General features: G+C 38.2%; 1 protein-coding gene and 1 long non-coding RNA gene across 15 annotated transcripts in view; one reads left to right on the top strand and one right to left on the bottom strand.

Moving 5' to 3' along the window:
• Positions 1-24,830, bottom strand: part of LOC100644776 (diacylglycerol lipase-alpha) — a 53,037-nt gene that overhangs the window by 20,525 nt on the left and 7,682 nt on the right. The gene's annotated exons all lie outside the window — the stretch shown is intronic.
• Positions 1,902-3,782, top strand: LOC125386058. The gene is made up of 3 exons (XR_007225889.1): positions 1,902-2,049; positions 2,140-2,380; positions 2,459-3,782. It is a non-coding gene; the product is annotated as an uncharacterized LOC125386058 (long non-coding RNA).

Here is a 24,830-nt window from a genome sequence, read left to right as displayed (position 1 = left end):
TGAAATTATCAATAATATACGATGAAAATAAATTCTAAATCACGACACAAATATGTATTTATTTGAATCGTTACGTAACATTTTCCTTCGACGAAATAAATGTTCTGAAAGTAGGAAATACGGGAACAAATATCAACCGAGCATGCTCTGGTGGCTTTAATAATTTTTCCAGTAACATCGATGTTATCCCGCTGCTGTGAAAGTTCCCTAATCCCGGCTTAAATCGATATCAGCTGGAATATTTCAAGTTTTTCTCCCGACGAGAGACGGAGGCGTACTTCACAGAGTAATTGTGTCTTGTGTCTGGTACTTGACGGAACTTCGGGAAGCTTTTCTCGCGTAAACTCGCCCTTACAAAAGGGGTAAGTTTCCTCAGACCTGCGGATCCGCAGTTCCACAGTAAAACGCGCTCACGGAAGCCACATTAATGTCGGTGTCGATCTCAAAGTTCGCACAACGTCGCGCCGTTAAATCACCATCGTTCCGTGAATAACTTCTATTCAATCCCAATAACGAACAATTATCGGGAATTATTTCTTCACACTTTTTCGCGTAATAACGTAATTGCGTAATTATTTCGACAAAGAATAAAACGCGCGTACAATTGATTCGTCGATATTGCTTCAACCTATTGGTAGTATAGTGCTCGATACTCGGCAGAATAATTTGATTTGTTCGTTTGATAAAAAAATCGTGATTTATAAATTGTTCTATTAAATTCTGTTCAAAGTAGTTCGCGAGCATTACGTAAGACGTCTTTAACACGAAGAATGTTGATTCGATCATAACTGGTACCGAGTAGCACGAAAAATATCACGCTCTGTAGAAATAACTTGCGTTGATAATCATCTATCGTAGGTATACGAATCATTCTTTTAAATAATCTTAAAACACGCGAAATGCCATTCAAAGTCTTATCCAGAATGTATCTCTCTCTAACGATCTCATATTACAAATTTTCAATCAGATCTGTAAAATTAAAAACTATAATTCTAATTCACTGAAATTCATGAATTTGTTTCGCGAATATCTTGAGATACCGTTATCGATCAATAACTTTGTCTGGAACAGTTCCTCGTATCGATCCCAAGCCAATTAATCGGAATTATGCTTCTTTCGTTGCTCGGAATATATTTCCGTTGTCTCTCATCGATCCTCGAAATGGCAATTGTCCTCGATAACGACACGCCAGGATTACTGTTCGAAATGGGGCGAACTTTTCATCGTTTCTTCGAGCCGTTCGCCCTCTTCCTGTTTCTTTCCCCTTCACGAATGATTAGCGAACGGAGGGCGAACTGTTCGACGAGCCGATTTTATTTTTCATCGGCTTCGACCATCGATCCAAGATGCCTTCATAAATATTTCCCGCGTATGGATGGCATTGTGCAATAACCGATACTGCGACGCGTAGACAAAACCTGCTGAATTATTACCAACGAACAATAGGACGCAGAATAGAAAATCGTGAATCGAAAATTCCGACCATATTAGACGGCCGTATATTTGCGAAAAGATGGCGAAAGAGGTGATGACATATCGGAGGACTTCTGTATTTGCACATTTGCAAAGAGACATCGTTAATGTACACTGAAAACTTTGAATAAGTCAATAGAACGACTACGGTATTCGTAGAATAATTCTATTTCAACCTAATCAATCGTAGTGAAAATTCTGTTGGCAGAAACCCATACATATGTGAGGAAGTAAAATTCTGAGGATCGAATCCTACCATCGGAGTCGTGGGATCTGAGTTTCGCCATCGGAATTCCTTGCCGCCGTGGAATGCGTTCCGAACCACCCCAAGATTGTAAGGCCTCAACTCACATATCCGTAAAGTAGAGAAATGTCGGCTTCCATGTCCGTGGGGTCATAGGACCTGAGTGGAATCAACCCGGAATCTCCCCTTGTTGCAGACTTAAGTTTCTAGATCTTAGAGATTAAATTCGGGTCTTATGTTGCCAAGATCGTAATTCCACTTCATCAGATTTGGGCCTGTTTCGAGTTCAACGACTGATGGAATTACGAAAGTTACGATTTTACGACACTAAAGTGAGCTATGTGTAAAAATGTCCCCATTCTTATACGTCAAAAACTTATTAGTGATATGTATTAATTTTCATTTTCATAACACGTTTTTAGAAAATTGAAGAAAAGAAATCACAGGTCTACGAAGAAAAGAGAGGAAGTATACGAAATAAAAATGACTTAACTCGATGAAAATTGCTTGTTAAGCATAACTATAGATTGGAACTGTTTTAATACGCTGGAAGAATCGCTGCCTCTTTCTTTGAAGCACTTTGCATAAAAAATGAAGCCTCTGGTGAAAGGGGCCGTTCATTTCACGAAATCTCTTCAAAGCGGCGCGGCAACAAGAAACAAGGTAAAACGTGCCAGGCGACTGAATGGAGTTACACAACCGTGCTTTAATAATGAAACGTGTGCATCGTGTTCTATACAGGTCTCAAGGGATATGACCGATCGTAGTACTTCATCGTTTGCTAGCCACTTCAGAATGCGATCTCACCGCAGCCAAAGTGGAAAATGAACGTGTCACGACGCGGATTGTTACTCGGGATCGACCTATTATTAAACTGCTAATAGCTTGTAGATGACGCGTACAATCTGTAACAATTAGTTCTGACGCGAGCGAAACTTCATTAAATACGTTCGAATTACACGTTTTTAATGGGAATAAATCGAGATACTCTCAAATGAGATATTTTATTTGAGATATTTTAATGAGATATTTATGAGAAATTTTCATCTTATCCTAAAGCTTCGGGATATTAAATGATACTAAATATTACTCCAATTATACTCGTTAAAACAAATAATTAAAAGAGAAGTAATATTCTCACGTTTCGTTTCATGCTCTAAATTTTCTTTAATCGATACCGTCGAGTCATTAAAAGAATCTTGTTGCAAAATATCGTGGTGTTTAAAAATCAACATTCCTTTTATATATAACCAGTCTTCTCTTCGAGCGTAAAAATATAAAACTTTCCTTCGAACACGAACTTCTCTTATTCAGAGTCTCCCAATTAGCGGCAGTAAGTTGTCACTCGATTAAATCGTCACTCGACTTTTTGTTAAATAAGAAGAATCTCGTAGATCTTGGTCAATTGGCACTCTGGTGGTGAAGCAAAGTTTCTTCCCTCGACTCAAGATCCCAGTTGGTATTTTTTCGTTCCCTCCAATCGATCTGCGGGTTTTCGAGTTCATTGCTCAAGGCCACGCGCAGTCAAAAAGAGCAAGGGCTATTGTGCGAAAGATAAGGGATCGTGGTAACAAGCAGGTCGAAGGAATACGCGAGAAAGACTGCTAGAAAGCGGAAGAGGAAGAGAAAGAAAGATGAACGTATACGATTCTAACCGCGGCTAGGGGAAATTTAGAGGGGTTACGCCCGTACTTCTGCGTGGATAAGTAGCGTTGGCATCAAGAGGCTCGCACAACTTTTCTACATATCCGTATAGCATGTTCGTGTATGCGTGTCTTTTTTTCGTGTACGAGTCTAAGGGTGGTCTGCAACTGATGGCACAATTAGTACTATGCAACAGAGGGAAATGAAAAATATGGCAGAAAATTTGTTGAAAGCTCGGAAGTTCTGTTACATTTGCTGCAATCGCAGAGTTTAGATTTAACAGGTTAATTCTTGTATTTCCAATTATCTTGGAGCTAATTTTAACGGGTTAATTTTCGTCTTCGTTTGATAAATTTTACCATACGTTACACGCCCTAGCAATGCCTGTATATTAATTAATTAGATTACTTAAAAAGTGAATAAAAAGCGAATATTCTTGTTTCCCTGTGCGATCAATTAGTAAATGTAATGAATAATCAAGTATGGCGACAACGATATGTAAATTAATTAATTAAATTACTTAAAAACTGAACATTTGTTTTGCAGTTATGCTGTCAATTGCCAAATTTAATAAATACACAATGTAGGATGGGATTTTGTTAGCAGAGGCACAATGAAACACGGTGGTATTATTTTAATAAATCATTAGATTCATTTTCCTCGAAAACCGAAGTTTCAAACGACGAAATTTAAGCGTACTCTTTTAATCTTATTTTACCATAGAATCATATCTTTCCAAGTTATGCTACCAACTACATATTAGACACCCTGTATATAGACGCACGAGGGATATTCTAAGATCCATGCATTTTACCGTACATGCATTAAGATAGCGAAATTTTTGTACGGCGCTCAAGTTACGATTCACATTATACATAAGCGTGTTATCAATTTTTACGCGTATTTCTGCCGCAAAGCGGTTTAAATTAAAGCTTCTATCTTTCTCGCTTAATTTTCTCGCAATTATAATCCGCCATATATATCATTATCCTCGATGAAATAGGTCGAATTTCAGAGAAAATATAGTGCAATACCTTTGAATGAATTTTGTCCTCGACTCGTGTTCGACTGGTGAAATTTTTGAAAAATCTATCGCCCACATGTCTCCGACGCGTTCGAATTTTAAGGACCTACCTTACCGCTCGATGGAAATTCGACGCTTGAACTTTGACCGAGGAGAAAGCATCAACGGTGAATGACGTAAAGTAGATTGAACTGTCTGTCGTCGCCTGTCACAATGGGCGCAGTCCGGTTCTTTCAAACGGTTAGATCAACCGGAAATGCCACTTGCACATCGGCTTAACGATTTTCGACCTGCCTTAGCGAGCACGGTTGAACATTAAAGCTCGACTCTCACTCGGATGGAAGTTCGTTTAGGGCGTTGTTTTATGTACGAAGCCGTGTACAGAATTGCGTCAAAACAATGGAACTAGGGAAAAACAACAGAATCATCCGGAAAACACCTGGTCTCGGAACCATTAATCTGACAAGTTTTTACGTCGTTTTAAAACGAACACAACTATGACTATACATTGCGGTTCCGGAACTGGCTATCTGATACTTGCCGTTCCACAATCTGACACAAACGAGACGACAGAAGGTACTACAACAAACTTTCTGCAAGTAGAACTTTATTTTATTACTTATACTACCAGTAACAATCAAGACATACGTTGATCATTCCGAACGATTCGATTTGGGCAAAGTTTTAAAGTGTAGGAATCTTCGACTTCTGCTCTATTTTCACTGATGAAGGCGAATTTTCTAGTCCGCAAATCATTGTGGATATACGCATCTACATCGCTTGGAGGTATATGGTATTTATCTTATCGAGCCTCGAACGATCTACTAGGACGAATTGCGAGGAACTTTAAATGAAAATTACAAACACGCTCATTATTGCAGATACTTCGAAGGTTCACGGCGTCGAGTTACACAACCTAATGGTTCTCAATGTCGAACTATCCATCCCACCCACGGCTGATCGTTTTCGCTATTAGTATTCGATTTCTGTAGGAAACTAGGTCGAAAAGTAGAACAAACGATAGCAAACGTTAGCACGCAATGATTGAAACTCCGAAGCCAATAGTACAGCGAGCTTGCGAGCGATACAACGAGATTCTAAATCGAATTACACATTGGATAGCAGCATCGATTGATTCGTCGATGTCCTCGAACGTTGGAACGCATTATCATAGATACTCGTGGCGTCGAAGTTCATAACTCGATACTGTCGAGTAGTTGAACACAGCAATTTCCGATACCAAACGTCCGAACTTAGCGGTTTTTGGTTTTGAATTGTACGTTTCAGCGGTCTTCGGCCATAACTACCACCGTCCCACGCTTTTCCATTTTGGATTCCACAATCCGGTGGTCTTCGACCGCGAATCCCCTAATCCTCTTTCACGTTCCGAAGCTCCGTACGTGAAACGCCAAGAAAGTGCAGCAAACGGAAAATTGGTAGAAAACAAACGGCGTTGGAAATCTTTGTTCGTGATTCACGAAGCTGTCGTGACACCGCATTGGTCGCGTTTAAGAGAGGCTAGAACATTCAACGTACGGAGTTTCAAGGCCCACGAGCCGATGGAGAAAAGGGGCACTGCCACGATGGCAAACTTTGTACAACGAGTGGTGCTCCATTCCCATCGCTAACAGGGAGCACCATAATCTGTGCGCAAGGGGGTGCGGATAAGAGCGTAGGAAAGGGAGAATGGATGATAGGGGCGCAAGGAAACGAGCGGGAGAGAAAGTAGAGACGACGGAACGAAGCGTAGGGCCGTCAGCCTTGGCTGCTGCATGGCCCGTATCGATTTACCTTGTGCCGGCTTCTCCGGTCGTTTCCACGTTACTCTCTCTCCTCCTTCTCTCTCTCTCTCTCTCTCTCTCTTCATCTCCCTCTCCCCCGTTCCTTTCTCATCGGTCGATGAGTTAAAAGCCAGAACGGCTGATTTTATTTTTCTCCCTTCCTGTTTGTACCATCGTGCTACTTGTTTTCGAAGGAATCGCGTTTCCGGGGAGGAAGGAGCCGATTGGCTTGAACCGACAAACAGCTCTTTGTCGCACGTTCTTTGGTTTAAGGAGCTAGTATCGGACAACTCGTTACATCGTCTCTGGCAGATATACCTGTACTGCCTTGTAGAATTGTATATGCGCAAGTTTATACGCAATGCAGCAACGATGCTCGTTGTCGTAAGGTTTGACAGAATCCTTGTAAACTAAATTCGTGGACATATTCTATAAACGAACTGCCTGAACGACATCGATGATGTGATTATTGTTTGATTTAGATTTCGCGAAGAAACGCGTAGAAATGGGCGTATTTAATAGAAAATTTCTTATTGGAAAAAGATTATTATCATTTTAATTCCCACTTTTGTTTTTACATCTTGTAGATTCTGCAAGAAGGAACTTATAGAAAGAAACGTATAGAAATATAAGTTGAACATCGACTACATCTCAGGTGTTACTTTCATACGTCTCACAGTTCTACGAAAAAGCGCAATCAAAAACATTAGGTAATCAGCGAGCTTTTATTCGCCGCAGAAAATATAATATTCTACTTTAACCCGATTTTAAATCACGCCTGACATCTTGCACGATAATTCTATTTTAAGTGTGTCCTGACATTTTACGTTATCTCTTCATATTACCTGAACTGACTCGTGAGCAGAAATAACTGCGTTATTTATTCACGTTTTACATCCGCAGTAGCGATAAACCTCGTACACTCCAAAATTATCATTTTGATTGCATTTCTATAATATAATGTTTACCGTTATGACATGTTAACGATGCTCGAAGTAATAAACTGAAATCTCGATAGCCTGTAGCATAACAAATAGAGAAACAAGTATCCGAAGCAATATTTATTCCCTTCTCGATAATCAGAATTCCGGTTCTATAAACGAGAGTCTCATAGGTAAATTAACGAGATGAGAACACATCATTACTCGACTGCACACGCTAATTTATATTCTGATATCCACCTCACAGCAACGCCTCCCATCGACATCTAAGTACTAAGTTCGCGTTGTTATCGATACCTTAAATTAGATTCAAACGACTACCATGTAAACCGTAACAGTACAAATGAGAGAGACCTACGAGTATCAGCTGTTTATTTTTTAAATTATTCACCGCGTTCGTCGAATCCCACATCACACGGTTGGGAAAAATGCAAGGACGTGATGATGTTGCTAATAGGTTCCGAGAAATTACGTTGCGTAATTTATTTAAGAGTTGTACAAATCTAACGAAACTCAATGATTTGCGATGTAACTCGGATAATATTACGAAGTATGGTGGTTGTTAGTAATAAACTTAATCTGTGTAAGAATTTTCCGTGTGTAATTTAGCTTGTTAATTATTTTGTTTTGTTTCATAATTATTTATTTTACTTTAGTTTCCTTGTCTTATTATTATTTTACTTCATTTATTTTATTTCATATGCACTGACAAGGCATATCATAATTAATAGAAATATTCTTATTAAGTGTAAAGAAAGAAAATGTTATGTGCATCGCTAAAAATGAAAACAGAAAGGAAGTCACGATCCCTAGTGCTCTAATTTTAGATCCATTTTATTTGTTATAATTAATATATAATATGCTATACTGTGGCGTTTCAATCAGGTTTATGTTATCGCATTAAAAAGGTTTTTTGTCGATAAACGCTTCAAAAGAGAAAAGAAAAATTAAGTATCGTGGAAGTAGGTTAGATAGACGTTGTAAGGAACAGATAAGAATGGAGTATGTGCTTATATGCAAAAGTAGTTGCCGATAGAATAAAGGTTGCCAAATCAATAATTGAGTGTAACAGTGTAAATATTCTAAGAATGTCAACTATAAATACGCAAACGAATTAGCTGTATAATATAAGCAATAAACGTATTGCCTATCGCTATTGTTATTCAATTATCTTCTCTATACAAATTCCAAAATTATAATTTATTTCATTAGATACCGTCGATAATATAAAGATACATCAAAATACTACTAAATATAAGTTCTATAAATATCATAAACTACACGTAATTTAATTTCTCCGACAAAAGTTCACAGGCAAACAACTATCGTTTCCATATAACTGTCTAAAAAAGGTACCCACACAATTCACAAGTATATGTTTTAGATAAAAGTCCATCCCCTTCATGAATTTATTAGCAAACACAAACCTACTTATTGCAAAAGCATTTTCCTTCTCGCGGAACTATCTAACAAGAGTCCTTCAACAACTCCCTGAAGCAGGTAGAAACTTGGCCAACATTTATCTCGACGTTGAACTTCGCTTTGAATTAGCCCCACAGTGACCATTTGAATAAATTCTGCGGTGAGAAGGGAAAAAGTCTCGAAGGTTCCAGTTTTAGTCTCGACGGTCAATTGTCGAGACACGTGTGCGCACAGACGTAGAGGAGGATGGTATCGTTCGCCTAGACAAATTCTGGACCAGCGTGTCATAACGAAGAAGCACTCGAGGCCGAGCGCACACACTCGGTTACGAGGAAAACCAGATAACGAGAGTGAAAAGGGTCGACGCTTGCGCCGACTCCGCGTCTTTCGTGTCTAGAGAACCTAGTTTCCTTCCGCCTCGACGTCGTCGATTTCTTTCTTCTCATAATATTACGGCGAGCAGTTCGTTTTTTACGAAAAAGGATGAAAGCACACACCGCGACTCTCGTTTGCATTTACGAATAAAATTTCAATTCAACCGTGAAAATCACGTTCCCTTCGTGGAACCACGTTAAACCGTGCAATGATATTAGAGAGGTGATAATTGCTGGGAAAAAGACGCTGCCAGTCATAACGTCTATTCATCGCGAGCGTACGATTATGCTCGTAGAAAATTTATGGTGTTGATATTCCTCCGAGCGTACGAGTTTTCCAAGATTTATGAATATTTCATTTCGGTAGATTATCCTGCGTATGCATACAGAATATGGTGAATTATAAAACGAATCTATCAGATATGAAATTTATTTTTTTTCGATACACTCGATAACGTGAAATATGGAATTACGTTAGTTCCATGGGGATATCGTATAAATTAATGATAGGGTGGCAATTGAAGCTTCCGTAATGTGTAAACGTAAAAAAAGGTTCTTGACATTCTGCCAACGTCGCGGCTTATTTCGCTCATGATTTTAGAGTCCATCGAATAGCCGAGAACTATCTTTGCTTGAACTTTGATGAAGCTGAAACGCTGGCGAAACTTCAAAACGCTTCGTGGAAGGTCAATGGCTCTCAACTAATCACTAAAGTTGAGGTACGTTAAACAGGCTTACAGTTTAGATAAACGATCATTCAGGAAACTCGTAAAAATTGTAAATTTTCAACCACGGATCTCGAACCGCACGGAGAAAAGAGTTTGCTTAAAAAGACTACAACAATTTTTTCGTTTCTCTTCTTTTACTCTTATCACTTCAAAGTGAATACCAAAGAGTAGAACGTAGCGTTTCAATAAAACGGAGAGCTATCTTTATCATCTGCGAGCTACAATATCCTCGTATCCACTTCAAATCTTCGTTATTCTTTCGACAATCGGGACTAGAGTTACGTATCCAAACGTTCGTATCCAAACCTACTGCGATGCGATTCGCGGTACACGCAAAAACATGCGTTCTTTGATAAGTTGCAAAGAACGAAAGGAGAGATAGGAAAAATAGACGCACCTTTTATGGCCGGAAAAGCGTTCCTTTGAGGAACGACGCGTCCATTTACGAGCAGCAGGACGACAAAATGCGACCAAAGCTTCGGTGCATACAAACATTTGCAATGCGGTGCATACAACATCGCATTGTGGCAAATCTCTTGGCTCGCGTAACAGGAACGATTTTAAAACTCGGCGAGGAACATTCTGCCTGTCGTTGAATTATTTCCCTTTGTATGCTCGATGGATACGTATGCAGATATATTTTTTCTTTTTCTGCCTCTTTTCCTGGCTGTCAGGACACGCGTGCAAGGACTAAGAGGAGACGGTGTGCGGCCACATCAAATGCCATTATTCGCAAAGCCAGAAAGCGACGTACAATTAAACAGAAATGCGGCGACATGCTTTTGAAGCATGCAGCCAACAATTCCAAGTTAGCAGAGATATTTTAACAGAAATCATCGCTACGAAAACCAACAATCCCGTAATTTGTTGGAATTTAACTCGTAGCCTGACAATTTTTTGATGCGATCGACCAGTACGCTTTGTCGCGAAGCTTTTCAAAGCCAAACGTTTTGCGAAACGTCGCGGAACGAGCAGGAAATTGAAGACGAGCGCGTAGAAAGGATCCGTAATAGCTTAGCGACAGCAATATCTTTATGCCCGAAGAAGTTGTAAATTTCTCAGTTGCGAGATTTTAGTTGATTTTTTCCACGTTTAAATGTTACGAACATGTTAAACGAACTTTCATAGAGGCAGGCCACTTAAAATGCGAGCTTGTTAAAAGTTGAGCGATTTGTCAAACTCGTGACACAAAGCGATAATAGGAAAGATCTTGTAGAAAATTATGAAGGTTACTTTAGACGCAAAGCAAAAAACGCGATTATGTAGAGCTCAAAAATATTATTGGTAAGAATGTTATTAAATTGAAGGAAGCTTATAGTAAAAACTGCAATACCTACAAGTTGAAGTAATATGTAAATTCCCAGTTGAATGAATGCTTCAGCAGTTTGAATTTCGAGTGACTCACAGATTTTATGTGCAGCGCGGTTATTCCATGACGAAGTTATTTCTCGACAACTATGGAAGATTTAAGACGGTAATAAGAATACTTTAGCGCAGCTTACTTAAACGCAACAAAACAAGTATTATGCTGTTCGTAGTTGGAAAATTGATTCTGCGTGATAGTGACAGCGACCATATACATGTATCGCATATACTTATATACCTGTGCACGTATGTATGTACATAAGGGTTGCGAAATCAGTTTAGGCTTATTTGCTTCTGAGACTTCGTATCAGACAAATCGTTAACTTAACCGAAGTAACGTTATAACAAGTTAATTGCCAACTAAGCAATTAACCACATTCTATTATCCACAATTTGTTATTAATTCTACAATTTAAGATAAAATAGGTGTAATACAGCAAGATAGAGAATTTCTAATAATATTCTATTGGAACAAAATAGATCATACATAATTCAATAAAATAATATAAAACAAAGGATGTTGTGCATCTATTATTTCCTTATAAAACGGAAGAAATTTTTGGGACAACCTAATATTTTAATGTATTTGTTACAGTACTAGTTGCCAACAGATACTGAATATTTGTAGAAATATTAAATTAGGAATATCAGTGATAAAAATGTATTAAATGTTCAAACTATTTTAATTCTTGCCCGTGATATTACATCGAGCCAGTTATCCGGAATGGATACGAAATTCATGTCTTATTGATTTTCCTGCCGGTGCACGGCTATCTTCTTCGAAAATTGTTCATCCGTAAAACATTAAAAGAAATCTAATTCCTAGACCCTATAATCCATAAAAGCTTCTTTTTATTAAATAACCTAATTCGGCAATTCTCACATATTTTTACGATGAGAAGGAACATTTTTATAGAACGAAAAGCAAACACGGCTGCAAAAGAAAAGCAAAATGTTACAAAAGTAATTATCACAAAGATATTACAAGGATAGGGCGATGAATTCGAAAATTTTTATACTATTTAAGCTCGTAACAAATTTTACCGGATTAATAACGATTTCAGTAGAGTCAATAACGTTCAGTTATTATTCAGAAAAATTTAACGACGATGCAGAACGCATTAACGTGCACACGATGAAGTACATCAAAGAGACAAATGAGAGGAATTTATAATCGAGTCCTTCGGCAAACGGCTATCGATTGGCTTGGCGTTAATTTAATCATAGCCGTCTACGAAACAACGATCGCTATTTAACAACAATTTCACAAAGCACAAAGTGTCTTCGAAACGGTAGAACCAAGTTCGAGAATAATCGACGGTCGAAGAGAAGGGGAGAAAGAATCGCAGCGAGTTAATTCGAGAACGAGCTTTATTTCAGACTGTCGTTGACCCTAGTCTGATGCTTCTTCTCCCTATGCAGCCGTACAACGTTATCGTACACGCTTGGTTTCGAAATTCTATTAACATGATCCTTATTCAATTAACTCCTACGGTAATCTATACCGTTCCGAAGCTACCTATCGAAACGGTAAAATACCTTAACGTTTGAAATCGTCGCGACGATGTAAATTAGACAATGGGAATCGAACAAAATCACGATAAAGCACGACGTGATATATGTTCGCGTTTATATGCCTTGAGCTGTAGCTAATTATACAAAGCATTTAAACACCCATCCATTTTGATAAAAGGTACCTACTGTGTACTATCCTCGTACAAAAAAACGCTTTTAGCTGCCAGAGTACAGTAGCGAAAGGATTGAAGCGCCAAAGTCAATTTACTCTAACGACCCGTTGCGACATTTACAATGTACTTTTCCATTTCCGTAATACTTTACCAAATCCCTTCGCTGATATATGTACACACGGTCCATTACATTAAAGTACCCTTTAAAATTACAAGAACTAGAATTACCGTTGTCCCAACTTAAGATCTATCGTGTAACTTTATGCTTCTACTGAATATTCCCTAGTTATATTTTCGGTCGTCGGTGTGCATTCGCCAAATACACGCGGCGCGATATTGTGTCCGGAAATGGTCGATCTCCTGGCATCAGACGGCACGGGTCAGGGCCAAATTGTAAAAATTACGCGGCGTCGCGCGTCAACACGAAGTATATCAGCGAATATCGAGTGGCAAAACAGAGTAAAACGACAACGAACGAACCCCAGTCCAATCTCCTGACTAGGAAACGATTGCAGTGAAACACTATTTCCACGTAATCCGGGCAAATTGATCGATTGTCCGTGTGGTTATGGCACACGGTAATATCTACCGTAGCTGTATACCGTCATGGAAATATTTTGCGCTTGTCGCCGCAAGGATTGTGTATTCTCTCGCGAGAATACGCTACTATTACTCGATGTAATATAAATTGTTCGAACGTGAAGTTTGAATCGTACTCGAGTAACCCGCTTCAGGCAACGGATTGATAAAAACCATTCGAGCGAATTCGAGCACATCGACAAGGTGTAAAATTACAATCATGTAGACGACTAATTACATTTCGCTGTCCAGTGGAGAATGGTTATTAATTCCTCGTCGAATGCGTGAAAATTTTTAATTACGATGGAACTTTCGATTGGGTCTCGTGGAAGTTTAAGATCAACGTAATTTCAGTGGGAGAAACTGAGGCGAAACGTGTACAAGAGGATATAAACGAACAAAATACCCCATTGAATTCGCGTACTCTACTTGAGCTTTCCCGTTCGTATCGATATTCTCATATATATCGTTTTCTATTTTTTTACTAATGAAAGTTTTATCGAAAATTGATTTTGTATATCTTTCGACATTTCCGACACAGCGTGAACGATGAGCTAAATTCGCAGTGAACTTTGAAAAGATAGACCAAGCGATGCCTTGCCTCTACAACTTATATACAAACTTTGTCACGACTTCTATATAGCTTGTACATTTTTCATTCACTCCGGGAATAGCTTATATATCAGGTAGGAATGGCTTATGCACTAATAATTCCACTGAACGCTGACACGATGCAGACGTAAGTTCGACCAATGTTTAACGATTTTGATTATTCAACAGTCTTTGAGAACAGATGCATTTGGATTCACCGATCCAAAACCGTCATATTGATTGCGTAGCAATAATTAATTCGTTCGAATGTCGAATCCTCGAATGGAATTGCACATGGAACCGCAGCTGCACTTTACAATGTAAACGCGTATACACGATCAAATGGTTATTGTTAACAAAACGCGTGTACATGTGTGTTTAATTTAATTACAAATCATATGTATTATACAACCTAATTGTAAATTCTATTTTTCTTTTTCGTATCATGGATCTTCTACCCATTACTTTTATATATTATTATATTTTATTATTATATTATTACATATTGTTCCTGTTTGCCCTCTTTTTCTAGCCCAAGAAAATTTCACGAGGCCGTAGAAATCTGCCATCAAACTGAAATACATGCCAATCTACGTTTCATATAACGATCGAATCATTTTTCGAATGAAAATAAACTCGACCATGTTCGACGCAATCCATCCAGAATTGATTCCGAATTAATCACAAGAATCATCAAAGACACTCCTTCAATATTGATCGAAATTCCATTAAATCAATCGTCCACGGCTCAAAGGTTTATCTTCCTCAGGAATCACGATATCAAAAAGGTATTGACGAAAGCTAACAGTGCTTGCACGGAAACTAATTTAGGCTTCGTAAGATCGGATGTCTTCGGAGCTCATGATTATTCATGACAGTGAAGCTTATCGATTAACGGTTCGCTTGTAACTTTATACCGAGCCTTCGGAATTCCAAGCTTCTTCTTTCAATAACCCGTTAGGTGTTCTTTAATCGCAAAGCATCCCATAAAATTTTTTCTGTCAAGCATGCAGAAATACGCAATAATTCGTATCTTTGATTTTTCGCGAGTCAAAGGCTATTTTAAGATACGTCTTTTTACACGCAACGTTCGTTAAGGTTGCAACTCCTAGCTGTATTATACACTTATTATATTGTCTTCGTGGTAGACATTTTATCGATTAACTGACACGATATCGAAGCGAGATCGTGTGCAGCCTGTCACCAGTTTAGCACGCGAGACAAGGTGACTGTACGATGTCACGAGAAATCATATATCAGCTAGCCACAGACTGAAGTCTATTAATTATCGACGTGGTTAGCGTGGCGGGAGCTGGTTCTTTCGGAAATTAACTAGCTTAAGTGGGCCACGACCATTCATACTAGTTCATCCTACGTCCCATCGATGTTTATCTATGGCAAATCCTACTGGTGAATCGACTACCTATCTCCGATCAACTGGAAAACCGATTATGCCCGTCGATTATCGTCATGCATGTAAATAAACCGACAAGGTACAACACCGCCGACAAAATTTTGTACTTTATGTAAATTTAATGGTATCGTTGATGTAAATGGCTCGATCAGAAACGATATCACGTAAAGTTGTTTGCCATCGGTCAAACATTTTAAATTACGACTATACCGAATCTGTTGACAGATGTACGATTAAATCGAAATTAACGCTACTAATATTAACGATACCTTTCTTTATTTCGAGAGTTTGCTGGTGAACAAAATGTCCCAAGGCAAACGAACTCTACGATACTCGCGAAAGGAGTAGAAATTGAAATTTCGACATTCGGATTTGAAATTAATGTCGAAAGCAAGCAATTTCTATTAATTTCTAGATAGAAGTATCTCAATGTAAGTTTCGACTTCATTGAAGATATTGAGAAATCAAGAGACTAGACTTAACTACATTATTGCTCTAATATTTTGCTAACTTCCCGTAACAGATAACAGGCATAATTTATGAAAATTGATTGCAAACTAACGATACCAGGTTTCACGTGCCAGCGAAGACTCAACGTGGCTACTAGTTCGTACGTTGCCAATAAATTTTCCTGATACGTGTAGACCGGTTGTTTCGCGACGCGGTCGATGCACACCTCGATAACCGTTTCGCGGTCTTTCTAGGTATGTACAGCGGAAAAACGAGGTGAAGTAAAATTACCACCGACCGAACTAGGCCTGGAATTACGTTCACCGAGATGATAACAGTTCCACGCCTACGGAAGGAAAATAACTCGGCGATCGATCGTGAATCGTGGCTAATCGTTGCCTGAAAGAGCGCAATTAAACGTGTTGGCATTACCAAGCTCTACGTTTGCGCTCCACGTATCATGCATACGTATAAGTAAGACGTTCGTTAAAAGTTTAACATCGCTATTTAGATACCGAATGTTTGCTAATTACGCGAATGATAAACAAATTGTGTTTGACGTAAGTGCCACGTGTATACCTAACACGGTATCGTTGTAAAGTAAAAACATCAAGGACGATCGAATTCTTGCCTAGTCGCGATAGAATTAAAAACTCAGCTGAAACTTGGCGAGTTTTCGTATTAATTACGGTAATTTCGAGATTAGTTAAAACTTCTAGCAACCGAGCATCGTTGTTTCTACATCTTCGAAAGTAATAATCTTAAGGCTCACGGCGACCTATTTTCTTAATTAAACACGACTGCTCGTCGCGAAAAATCGACTTTCTTCGCATCGTTCCCTCTAGTCGACACGAACTTTCCATCACTGTGACGAAATAAAATCTCCAACATGATTAAAGTATACGGAGAAACAATGCGTTTACGATTTTAATTAAAGTCACTCGTTCGCGAAGGAATTCCCGAAATATTCATCGGCTCCCTCGCACAAACGAGTTGGGACCCTCGCGAGAAGACATCGCACAACATCCCACGCATCGGTGTAGATTTGGGGTTGGTCCACGTACGCCTCCTACCGCTGGTCGATTTTTTCGACCGACCTTACGCTCACCACGCGCGTCCTCTGCGTCAAACACCGAATTGTTTTACGTTTCTCTGCCGCTAGGAGGGTGCAGATCCCTTCTCGACATCGATGCAAATCCACCCACACACCAAGCTTTCATGGCTCCTTTTCCCCGATACTCGCCGCTTGGCGACCTTCCCCTTGGTTTTGTGAATCGTGCATGCACGGGGTCGATATGTGCGTTTTGGGAGCTGCCATTGGCGTCCCGCTGCGATAAATGCTCCTTTGTCTCCGAAATGGGAAAAGTATTCCGCAACTGGAGTATCCGAGGCGATGGAACACGGCCTGTTCTGACCCGAAAACGTCCGACTTACCAACTTTTTGTATTTTTTCTGGTTTCGTGTAGATTTATAAAGTTGCTCAAACGTTCACATTTCGCAAGGAGGAAAAGCTCGATTGCTATTTTACTTACTACAGCGTATTTGAAAATGTTCTCTGAGAAGCTCTTTCCACACTAACGATAATGTCCTTTCTTTCGTCTCGAGTTTTCATGCTCGAATTAGAATGTTCTTCGTGTACGAACGCGTTACACGGAAACGATACAAGGATCGTTTGCAGAAAAGCTTTATCGTTGTAAAGTGCGAAACGTTATATACACCGTCTGTTCGATGATTCGTTGAAGCATAGAAATCTCTGGCTCAAGTTTACTACGTTAGCGTTTCATTGTTGGTGTACGTAGTTTGCTTGCTTCGGGATATTGATAAGTGGCAATAAAGGAGCTTCTGGCAACCAACCTGTATTGCTCTGCTCGGGCATCTTACGCCTTTACGTATTCATGAACAGCAATGAATGGGACGCTGAAGCTAGTATAAAAATGACGATGGTTTCGTTTAATTTATCCGACGAAGAGAAGTTCAAAAGTTACGAGATCTTATGCAGTTTTATTTCTGTAATTTCCGCCAATTTTGACTTTTCAGTTATCTTAGGTCCTGAAGTTGAACTAAACTTTAAACTACATTATTTCGCGTTGGACATATATAAGCTATCTGAAAAGCCTTAACAACCGAAGTAGATTATTTTTCTGATAGTAAAGCAATTATTAAATATATTCATATACAATTTCTCCGTTCTTCGTATTATAATACTCCAACTTAATTGTCATACAGAGTACAGTCCAATGGTAACAAACGCAACTTGCATTAGTATTTATAAAATGAATTCCTACCACGCAGCGATGCGTTTAATCGCCATGCTATTTTAGAGGTAGGTAGCTAACTCTAATCTGCAATAACCGTAAAAAGAATTCATAAAACAAGGGGTGCAGCTTGCGAAAAGCTCAACCCAGCTACTCCCATCGATCTTAATATTCATTATCATTAAACTGACAGCTTCTACATAAAATATCTTTTATCCATTTTGTGCTGGAATTAGAATTCCAAGAAGACAACGGAGCTCGTCATCATCAGCGTGAAAGGCGTTTGAAGATGCACGTGAAACGTCGCGACGCGGCACGTGACGTATAATATCGCTAGCACGGATCAATGAACGTGAAAATGCGCCTTCATTCCAAGACGTTCTTTCGAGGATAATTCTGTAATCAACGCGAACGAACCCTGTGCCTGCGTCTTTATTTTGCATCAGCTCCTATTTGCAAGATAGGGCCCGTAGGAATACGCATCCGCTTGATTAAGGGGTTTACACCCCCTTCAATTTGTTCAAGTCGATAATCATGCGTATCGATCTTTCGCGTGGGTTGCACCTTTGTTCATCGTCGACGAGAACCGTCCTTAAGACAAGTTAAGTCGTTAAATTGAGATCGCTCTCCTAACGCCCTCTTTAACGACAGGATAAGCTGCACTTTTAATTACTCGCAGTTAGTATAATAATAGGTATATCTGAAATGCGAATGACCTTAAAGGCGAGTCTGCATCTTCAGCGAAGATAGGAGAGAAATATTCGTCGTTAATTCTAAAAAGCTGTTTGCTGATAATAAGAGAAAACGCTGATCGTACGAAGTAACGAAGCAAACAGCTGAATGGCTAGTTTTTATGGAGTACTTTTTATAAAGAATTTTAAGCGTATGGTGGCAACAATAGGAGATAGAAATATATTATGTGCGTTTATAAAAACATTCCGTTATATCTTGGAAATATTGGATATGGACTCCGATAAACGGAGCTTCGAAATGTACATAAATTGAAAGATTAACTATCGTATGTTTGCCAATTATCGAAGAAGAAAGAATGGTATTTGTACATCTACGTTACGATAGCAGAGTATATATACATATGGAATAGTACCGTAAGTATCAGTAGATTCTCGATGATTTACAATTCAAATGAATCCAAGTTAATTGATCAAACTGACGTTACAAAGTAGAAATCTTGATACTCCTATATAATTTCCAGCTGTTGAATAATATAATACGATGCAATAAGAACGCAACAAATTGTCGATAGAGAGATAGTTATACTTTTCTTAGAGTAAATTTATCAAACGAATTTCGTATCGAATAATTGCACCGACGCGTTTAATGGATTTATGAAATACCAGTGGAAAATATGAAGGGCGATTTTTTACGCATCTACGCATCGAAACCGCAACGTACCTCGATCGTTTTGAGAAAAAACATTTAAAACGATCTATTTTCAGTACCAGCACGAGTCTCGCATCTGTCGTCTAAAAATGACAGAGTCTACGTTACGAAACTTTTGCGTACTACTGTACGGATGTCAGTCAAGAACGCATCATCGGAAACAACAATCTAGAAACGTGAGAAGAATTCCAACGAGTATGTCCTGATGTCTACTATGATTTCCAGCGCAGATATTGTCCTCGTAATTTTTTTTCTGTATAATGACTCATTCATTACGCGAAAGATAAAGCGCGAAAATCTCTCGTTACAAGAGAAACACGGAAAGTTTCATTTATCGATGAATCGTATAAAAAATAAATCGTTAAATTTGAGACAGCTACTTTTCAATTCACAGGCTGTAATATGAGAAAAGAAAAAGGAAACTCGTATCAAAAAGGGTCCGATAACGCTCCACCCACCCAAAATACTTTTTATCGATTTACTTATTCTTCCTGTATGCTCGCGGAATACTTGCGCTTTTAATAACACGCAATCGAGAATTCGGTGTGAGAGACAATGATTTTAACAAACTATTGTCACCCGTGGTTATCGATAATTTGTCTTTGTTCGAGTTTCGCTGAATCCAGTCATGTTTATTCATGTATACGGAGCAACTCGTGTAAAAGAGCCACGGAATATTGTTTGACCATAAAATAACAATTTCCAATTTTGGAAATTCAATTGATAAAAGGACTATAGATATAATTAAAGAGTGTTTATAACAAGAGGCAAAAGGTAGGAAATAAAAAATCTTTAAAGCGGTGGATGTACATGATTCGATCGAAGATTACGCGCTGATCGAACCGTGAAAATCGAGCTTCCAATCATAAAGTTTCTCTACGTAATTCAATGCTAACTCAGACTTAATGCATTCTAAATTGCGATAGCCTGTCGGCCGGACTTATATTTAGATGCCTGCACATCGGAGAAAAGATAGTATTCGATACACGTACACACGTTTCTCGCGAGAAAAATGTTTTGTGCGAACCCCGCGTTTTTCATAGATATCAGCGTTCATGCTATCGATGCTTAACCTTCCCAACTTTTAGAATTTTGGATATGTTTCGAATGCTTTAATTATCTTTCTTATAAGTCTCAGGATAGCTATGGTAAATATATCTATTAATTATCAGATAACTTGAACGATAAACTCAAAGTTTGTACGACAAATATTACACGAATATTATGAATGATTAATAGTAAAGTTCGGCTATAATATTAAACATTTCAAATGATACTATTTAGCAAATATCAATAGCGGAAAATAATACACGTTAAACATGTTAACAGTAAAAGTCAATATGAATTAATTAATAATAAATGTGCAGGTTTAGGGATGTAACAATGATATTAATAATATGAATATTATTTGAGAATTTGTAAGCATGCATACATAAAATAGCTGTAAAATTGCGCAGTCTGAAATTTCCTATCGGATTATTCGAAAATCTGCATAAAAAATGAAGAAATGAACAGTGTTGTTTCAAAGTTGAACGAAAATGCAGATGAGATGTAAACATATATATTTACTATATATATTATATATATATCAAACATAATGCAGCGTGTTCTTAAATTACGTGATATCGGAAGAAAGTGCAGTTGGTATAATATGTAACGGATGCCATACGCAATACTCGCTGTGTAAGCACGTGTGAACGTACAACTTTCGTCAAGAATATCTCGCCGTTGGCGCATTCCATAATTTATGAAAACGTACGACCACGTTGAAACGCAAATAGAACATTCCTGGTGAAAGATGGAATCTTGGTAAAAAAAAAAAAAAAAAAAAATGAAAAGGATAGGCGTCGAAACTTAGTGCTTGTGTAAAATTTATGGCGATCCGACCGTGCTTAAGAAACTAACCAAATGTTACTTTTTTTCTATTCGAGGTATTTAAACTGTAGATGTTTGGGAATTTTAAGAAGAAACGCTGAGAAAATCTATGATACAATGCTGAATTGCAAATCGCAGGAAAATGCTTGTTTCGAGAAAGGGTGAAACTAAGTACGATAAATCGAAAAAAAGCAGTACAGAATAGAAAAGATATCGGTATTAATTTTTTCTTATTTATTTGCTAAGTATCTAACGACCAATACTAATTTGTACTCATTTTTTCTTTCTTTCGCACCGCTATAAATAGATAATTACAACGTAGATAAAGTATCTGCAATACGCTCTGCTCGTAACGTTCTCATTTGTTTCAGCGAAAGAGGAATTTTACATAAAATTTCATAAGCTTTGTCTTCCGCTGGTGACGAAGTATGACTATGCATATTAATTCGCATAGTGTACCACGAGTTAAACGATATAGGATAAGCGAAAAATATATGTAAATATGTCACTTAGATGAAAATAAGGTTAATAAATATGAAACAGCCTGGCGTCCATCGCACGAAGGTGTCGCGTGTAACGTGTGTAACGTGTACACCGCACGAAACGGCGCGGCGTTACGAAAATTAGATATCCTTATACCGCATGAAATATTATATTTTATATTTTTAGATACTTCGCAATTTTCGTCAGTTTTCCTTTCGAATTTTTGTAGCGAGAACAAAAAAGGAAATGGACGAAAAATATAGCAAATTCAAGTAATAAATTAGACACGATCTTACAAAGGAGCTTCTCTTTTCCTCTTTCTTATTTTTCTTCTAAAGAATCTGTTGTATTATATTCCGCCGTGAGTTGATTTAAGTTGATCCCTCGAACTCGTCAGGACTTATTTTCTTGCGAAGTACGAGACACGCCAACAAACAAGTTTTCCCAACGTGCTGTTTTACATCTTCGTGAAGCGTCAAAGATCCGTCGACGAGAAACATCAAAGAACGGATATCAGGGCTAAAAAATCAGTAGAAAACGGATGGAACAACGGAAGATTTCCATCGACCTCGGGGGCCAAAAAGACGAGCCCGTTGCGCACGGTTTCGAGCACGTAACGCGCGTAAACACAATAGCATTGAATGGGGATGGATATATAGGGTGAACCTTAAATGATTCATAGGCAACGGGAGAGGGTGTAACAGGCCATTCACAAGCTAGAGCATTGCACGCGTTCAGCCCTGACATATTGATCACCAAGAAGCACTTTCGATGCTGTTTTTTGCCGATTCTCGATATAATAAAAAATCAAATCGATTCTATCGTTCGTTTCAAATTGGCCAAAATACGGAAGAACAGAGAGAAAGAGAAGCGATATTATTCTATAAAAAGAAACAAATTCACACCGTTTGTTTCGTGACGCGCATTTCAAAGGGGTAAATTATTAATTGAACTGCTAATCGAGGAGCAAATTTATTTTGCGTCTGCCATCGTTCGTTTTCTAAGATCGTGAATATTTAACGTTATTTTCGTGAGAGCCACGCGAGCTTCTAAATAAATGAAACCTGCAAGTATACGAGAGCTTAGGTTCTGTAATTCTCCACGTTGTACCCAGCGGGTCGCGAGTAAAAGCATGCACGATCTGTTCAACGTAAGTTTCGTTCGTTAAAGGGATTCTGGTACGAAAAGCCAGTCTTTCGTAGATGCAAACTATGGGCAGAGACGAACCCGTTTGAAAAGAGCCGCGCACTTCGATTCGAGTATCGTGTTCCTCCGCATCGCGAATATCCCGGGGCTTAAAGGGGACCGCTTTATAAACGACTAAATAAATTACGACTGCGTCTAGTCACCTTGAAGCTAGGGGCCGCAGGAAAAGTGTTAAAACGGAATCGTTCTGCTATTCAATTTGCGAATGATTGCGAACGAGCGGCGATGCAATTAGGAAGATTGAAATATGATAATCAGTAAATGATTCTGATCCGTTCCAATTAGAATACCAAGCGCAATTTTTCTTAAAATATTTCTTATATCGTGCGGCGATTGTTATTTTTACCACTTAATTAATTAATTAAAGACTACAAAAAGAAAAATCATATTTTCGTCTCTTTTATAATATATAATAATATTCAATATGCTGTCATTCAATTCTTCAAAATATTGTATTACCAAAAACGTCATCTTACATGATTTTATGATTAAATATTGATTTTAGTCATCCCCTTGAATATTTAGAAAATATCGATCGCTATACCATTGACTGTACGAGTGGTGCTTTATTCATTTTTTTACTAAAATTTGGTAAATGTGCTTGTCTATATTAAAGTTTGACGAGTATCAAATTGTGCCGTTTTTACAACATACAAATAAATATATTGTATCGCTTCTACGATTTGTTTTAATTATTCAAATCTTCGCACTATGTTTATTTGAAAATTTAGATACACGAAGCGAAAGCAAAACGCAAATACGTGCGCATACGTGTATAAAATAAAAAATTGAAAAATAGCGACGAAGAGATGAAATGTGCACCATCACGCGAAATATTTCTGGAACCTTCGACAAAAAATAACGGAGTTTCTGTTCCACTAAATTATAAGAGCGGAAAAATTATTATGTGAGCGTATATACGCAAACATCGTCCTTTCGAGCTGGTGTCTCGCGTATAAAACTAAATCACAATTTTTCTGTATCAATGTTCAGAGAACGATAAAGTCCAGAAAATGTTCGAGAACTCCTGCTGCTAATATAAGTAATTATACATTTGTTCAGGAACCCTAACCGAGACCTTTTGGGATGGAATAAGACATCGGCGAAACCTTAGCAGCGGTTCCTACGATTCTACCTACTTGCTAGTATTAGTTGTACAAAAACGGAGAACATTGAACCGTTACGCTATATTGATTTAAAATATTACAAATTCGTGCCTTTGCTAATATTTGCGATACTATGGAATACAAATTTTTATGACAAGAACGATCTGCAAATTTAGCACACTGTCGCAGCAAAGCTTTTTGAGGCCAATGATTCTATTTCGAAACGAAGAAGGTTATAAATGCACGCAGATTTATTTATAGCAGCCTTCCCCTTTTCTATGTTTTATAAGCGAAGGAGATAAGTAACAATTTTCACATTAAATATGAAAAAGTTTTCAAGAACCATCATAAGTTTTATTTTATTCGCGATATTTCACATACCACTGCTACACATAAATAACGTTATCTAGAAATTATTAAGAATACTTGGACGAAAAGTCGTAATCGATGGATGCAAAAGAAAGTTTTATCGGTTTCTTCGGCAGTAAATTCGCCATTCCTCCCTTTAACGTCATGAACGTTTTCACGTAGAATTTACATCACTGAGCGTTACCTACGCCAGCGGTGCTCCGCCGTGTAGCGAATTTGAAATTTAATGGAGCTCAAAAAAGTGCGTGCCCGCTTTGCCCGATTTTAAGGAATCTTTCATTAAACGAAAGAAGGAGAAAAGAAGGAAGGAGAATGAAGTTAAAGGAGAAAGTCTTTCCTCCGCGGAAAAAAAAGCAGTAAATCGCATTCTGAACAGAGGATCCGAATGCGTGTTTCTCGCGTTATTTTGCTGCTTTC

This window comes from Bombus terrestris, chromosome 12 (assembly GCF_910591885.1).
Source record: "Bombus terrestris chromosome 12, iyBomTerr1.2, whole genome shotgun sequence".
Classification (NCBI taxonomy): Eukaryota; Metazoa; Arthropoda; class Insecta; order Hymenoptera; family Apidae; genus Bombus; species Bombus terrestris.
Note: the sequence above shows the minus strand (reverse complement) of the source record. Positions and strands in the feature narration are given on the sequence as shown.